We start from the raw sequence: 6,000 nt of genomic DNA, 5'->3' as shown, positions 1-6,000 counted from the left end.
AGAACGTTTATTCACATTAAACCATAAAAGTTTTATTGAACTTTTAAAAAAACGTGGAAGAATTTTAAATTGTGTTTTCCCGAAATGCCATTAAATTTCATCAGATCCTCTCATGTGGTAACTCAACTGTGATCCCCCTAAATGGACTTTCTATTGTTGTCTCGTGGCCACAAATGTCAAAACAAATAGAATTTTCAATTAGTTTGCTCACAGAGCACCTTAACTGAGCAATCATAGCAGAATAGCTGTCAAACGCTGCCCCTGCGATTCTTCTTTTATGATCCACAAACAGGCTGTCATGCCAGCTCGGCCGCCTGTTGAAAGTTTATAGTGCATTACAAACCTATTGATCACAGCTCTGGGCAGGCCTGCTGCTCTTATAACAGAAAAGAGCCTGTTGTCTGTAATGCAGTTGCACTGATAGGCCATTATTTAACTCTAACATAATTCAATGGCATTTACCACAAGCTATCACAACAACTGAAGGATAATATCGAGTCCCTGGGGTCAGGCCTTAAAGGATCAGCTAGCAAAGTGATTGCGATTGCGATTCCTGCTGCCGTGAACTTTATGTATCTCTCTCGAAGTGACTGACAATAAAGATTCAGGTTATGCGCTGATTAGAAAGTTAAGTTCCCAGGGGAAAGTTTTATTGCTCAGAGGTTGCTCTTTCATGGCTGAAAATACTTGATGGAGTTCTCTGTGATGCATTTAAGCATCTCAGATGTTTCTAGAGAATGCCTAGAAATGAATGGTTAAGAACTCATTGTATGTATGAATATATTGTTTAATGTATGGTTTAAAAAAAAAAAAAGATAAGCACCGAAAATGAGCATCATGTCAGTAACCCTCTTATGGGACGTCCTTTATCTGGTACAATATAACACAGGGCATCTCATAAAAATATTTTTAAAAAGTCTCTTTAATATCTCAGTCTTCAAACCTGGAGCACAGGTGTTCCATAATCCAATTCAGTGGGCAAGATCATCAGCAATTTAATCAAAGAAAGGATCATACGTTGAAGTTGAAATGGAAAAAGTTGACTCTAAAAGTTGTTTTAATACATCCCTCTCGCAGCAATGCATTTCAAAGTTTAATTGAATCTTCCAGCGTGCATGGCTTTACTACTGTAACACCGTCCTGCAGGGGCTAATTGAATTTCCTTTTGTATGCTTAGCTATAAATTTTGAGAACTGGATCGATTTTTCCATCCCTCATGGAGCTAGGTCTTGAACAAGGTCGTTAATAAGAACTGCTGAAACAAGGCCTTGCTCCAACGTTCGCCATGATGACAGAATTATTTCAGCCTTCTGGGTCACGGCTGTACAACTCTGGATGTAACTGGATTTAGTGATTCCACAGATAATTATTATTATTATTAAAATTATTAAAACTTGATTACATTATTATGTAATTACATTATTATTACAATACATTTACATTATTATTATTATTATTATTATTATTATTATGTTATCCTTTTTTATTGAACCATAAAGAAAAAGAGAGAGAGAGAGAGAGAGAGAGAGATTTTAGAGGTTCTGGTTGGCTACTTGGTGAGAGAAGAAAGGCCAAAAATCACTGTTCCTTTTCTCTGCAGTGTATCTGAGGCTCCAATCCATAAAAGGAAAATTGCATTTTGAAACTTTTCTTGTCCTCATTGTGAATTTGTGTTATGTAACACAAAATTGTATCTGACTGCTGCATTAAGGCAATGGAAAGCAGGCCCAAAGGGCAACTACAGTTATGGGAATAAAACTCATAGCAGAAAGCCCTTTCTTCTTTTCTCTCTAACATGCAACATCTTTCTCCTTATTGTCACACATACCTTTTTTAAATATGTTGTTTTAAAACGTTCTGCAGATTAGTGATATATATATATATATATATATATATATATATATATATATATATATATATATATATATATATATATATATATATATATATACAGTAGGTGGCCAGTCTATCTATCTATATATATATATTATAAAAAAAAAAATAAAAAATTAACAGGGTTGAATGGTTGAGCTATATATATATATATATATATATATTTACTTACAATAAGTGCATCCAGCTGCAACCGATCAGAATCAAGCATTCATAACATACATATATAATCACAATTTTGACAGTGTTTTATGGTTTTGATTGTTGGATTAAGTTGAGATCTGTGAAGAACATCAAGACTACAGTAGTGAAGAACAAAATGTATAGGCTAAAATGATCATTTTAAGAGGGGATACAGACTTTTGATATGTTTAAATTCGACTTTCCATGCTTGGTTAATGTTAGGTAATACGTCTAAAAGGTCTCACAAATAAATAAATAAATAAAAATAAAAGTTTGCTCTCTGCCTCCAACACTTTTAAAAATATCCAAGGAACACCAATGTGTACCATACTTGTAAAATAAGTAGAAATTTTCAGCACGCTATTTTTTGTGTTATATCGATAATTCAGCATTAATTAATTTCATCATTCCAAATGGCTTTTGATTTCAGAGGTTCTGATTGGCTACTCAGTGGAACACTCCCAATAGCTTAGCAGAGAATGATTAAAAATCACAGTGTAGTTATCTGAGGCTTCCACAAGTATGGTTTACACAGTTTTATTAATATATAATATCAACCATGAAATGTAGAGCATTATCAAATGTCTGTATATTTAATTGTGTCTTTTAAAAATATCATAGGAACACCAATGTGTAGTATACAAGTGAAAAGTGCAAGTATTTTTCCCGACTTAAGTTAAGTAAGTTTCAAACATCATGACTTCCAAGTAGACTGCAGAAAGCACAGCGTCTGAGGTCAGCAAGGGCCCCAAAAGCAGTTGTCCCGAAGTGACATGTAATTGCTTACGCTGTCCACGCTGAGTGTCAAGCACAAAGTGAGAGCGGTGTGGGGCGGTTTACAGGTGTGGAGGCTTGCGCTGCCATTGTTCGCCGTTGTGTTTGAAGTGGTGCTCTGAATGTCCGTCATTGTGCTCTAGAGAGAGTCAGCCAAGTGATCAGAGGCTGTCGGGGAAAAACACCCCAGGGACAGAAGCTTCGTCCTGTCAGGAGAGACAGTCATGGTCAGATAATATAAAGACATCATGGGGGCTATAGATAGGCGTCTTACTCAGTAGAGTCTTGGAAGTGTTTAGAGATTCTCACAGCACTAGGGGAGAAGCCATTGATTCTGCCCAAGGTTTGCTGGGTTTTGCTTATTGAGGTTGGCAGACTTTGTTTGAGGACAGAATCCTAATGCTGCTCTGCCATTCAGTTTGGGATCTCTGGAAGTAAGTCTGAGCCATTGTGCCTTGATGTCTGACGGAGTACTCAGCAGTTAAAGATTTATGAGAATGCATTATTCTGTTTTCTGCCTGTATTTCTAGTACTATTGAATCAGAGAGAAAGCACACGCTTTTGTGACATGGATGAAACTTTAAAAATCCATGATCATAATCTTGGATCAGCCAGTGATTGAGGATTGGAGTTCAATGAAAAATACTGATTCATGCAAGGACAGATCCACCCTTTCTCAGAAACAATGATAGTTATATAATTATATCACATATCTTTTTTTTTCATATCACATTATTAGAACATACCATTTACTTGTTAAGTAAGTAAAAACTATTTTCTGGACACTTAATATCAGATCCAAATGTATTTCTTGGCTTCGACCCTAGACTTAAAAAGAGAAATATACTTCAGCTGCAGTCTTACATTTGAAACCAATAGAGTTTGAACTCCCAGAGGAAATACAAACTACAAATTATATCTCTTTAATATTCCAATTATTTTTTTTCTAGACAGCAATGAGAATAAAAAGAAAGCAGACAGAGTCTCGAGTGTCTCACTTCCAAGTTTTTTTCTACACCACAATGATCCCACGTTTCTCCTCTAGAGTTAAAGAATGTATATATAAATAATATATCAAGATGTGCTCAGATTTGCCAAGATAACAAACTCTGCGATCAAAAGTCAAAGACATCAATATGAACTCCAGTATTTCTCATCAAATGAATACTCCATTTTAATTTTATAGCTATGTCAAAATGTCTCTTTTAGCTTGAGTTCGTAACTAGACTTGCACAGAGAAATTCACTTAAACTGCAGTCTTACATTGCAAACGTTTGAACTCCCATAGTATATACACATATAAATGAGATCTCCTTAATATTTCAATTACTTCTTCTAGAGAGCAATGAGATTAAATAGAGAGCAAATGGAGATCTTTTTATTCGAAGGTTTCAGAAATTATATAAATAATGTCTCAAACTGTGCTCAGATTTGCCAAAGATACCAAGTTCATATGAATACACTCTAAAAACTGCTGGGTTGAAAACAACCCAATTTGGGTTATTTTGACAACCCAGCGCTGGGTCAAAAAGGGACGAACCCAGCGCTGGGTTATTTTAACCCAACCAGTTGGGTTATCATATTTAACCCAGCCTGCTGGGTTGCCATTTTTTATGGTTTAAAATGACTATATTGCAGGGTTTCAAAAACCAGAGCGGGTGTTTTTTATCACTGTATTTCAGAAGGAAAACTACTGTATTTAGAAAATGTTCGATATCATTTCGCATGTGCTTGATAAGGCAGCGTTTGTGAGCTCAGCACCGCTCTGCAGCCGTTACCGGAGAAACCTACCTCTCCCGCTCTTAGCGCCTCCTGCTGGCAGAAAATAAACTCGCAGAGTGCAGCCATGTGGGGAAACAATGCATTTCTACGTTAAAATTAACCCAAATTGAGCTAGGCATTAAACCTACAAATGTTGTTCATTTTAAATATCACTTTTACACACAAATAATAATTATCAAAAGGAAAATATTTATTAAAAACATGAGAAAAGTCAAAAAGTAACATGTTAGAAGAATTGCAGAAAAGGATGGAATTAACAGCTACAGAGTTCATAAACAAAGCATTGAACATTTGATGAATATAACTTAAGATCAAATTGGACTTTGTTCAATTGTATATATTGTATAAAAATATACGAAAACACATACAATAAATTTACAATTAGTTAGGTTTTTTTCCAACTATTCTGGCATGACAGTACACAAATAAATCACAACATTAACTTTGATATTATAACATTTAACAGACGCGTGTGTGTGTGTGTGTGTGTGTGAAAGAATGTGAGCAGGTGTATGAATGACAGAGTGTAAACTCTTCTACTAAACAACACAGAAAAAGCATTTAACTTTTTTTTTTTTTAACAAATTATACACTTACAGTTTGTTTCATAGTCCATTAATACAGATCATGCATCACGGTCAATTTTCATGATCTCTTCAGCATAACTGATGTAGTCATGAAGAAGCCCCATCAGCACAGCATGTGACATCTTCTACATCATCCAGGGCAGTGTCCTTCTTTAAAACCACCGCTGCATCAGTTTAGGGGAAAGAAGATTCTCCTCTCTGACCAGGATTCATCCCAGTCACCGCCTGTTCTTCATCAGTGGCCTAAGAGAAACACATTTGAAAAAATTAAACATTTAATTAAACTATCCATTTTCAGGTAGAGGTGTATTCACATCCGTAAGGATAGGTAAATAATCGGTTTTAAAGTTTCAACACTTTGTGTGCTTGTTTAATGTCTGTCTATCACAGCTCTCATGAAGTCTATAATGGCAGCACTAGTGTGAGGGCAGGTGATATTGTTTGAATAAATATCGCTTTCAGAAAGCTTCTTTACTGAAACATTAAAACAGTCATGACATTCACATACCTCACAAATGTTCATGTACGTGGAGGGCTGCTCTTCAAACCGTTAGTTCACCAAATAATTAAAATGTTCATAATTTACTCTCCCCATGTTTTTCCAGACTCATACAAACTCTGCTCATTTTTTGGAAAGCATACGAATATATTTAATATTCTCTTTTTGTGTCCTCCATTGCTGGTCTGGGAGACCAGTATTTTATTTTGAACATACATGTTTGCTATCATATAATTTAAGATGTATTCATATATAAATATCAGAATTTACTTCTACAATAAC

This window comes from Carassius auratus, chromosome 18 (assembly GCF_003368295.1).
Source record: "Carassius auratus strain Wakin chromosome 18, ASM336829v1, whole genome shotgun sequence".
NCBI classification, from domain to species: domain Eukaryota; kingdom Metazoa; phylum Chordata; class Actinopteri; order Cypriniformes; family Cyprinidae; genus Carassius; species Carassius auratus.
This window is presented reverse-complemented; position numbering follows the sequence as displayed.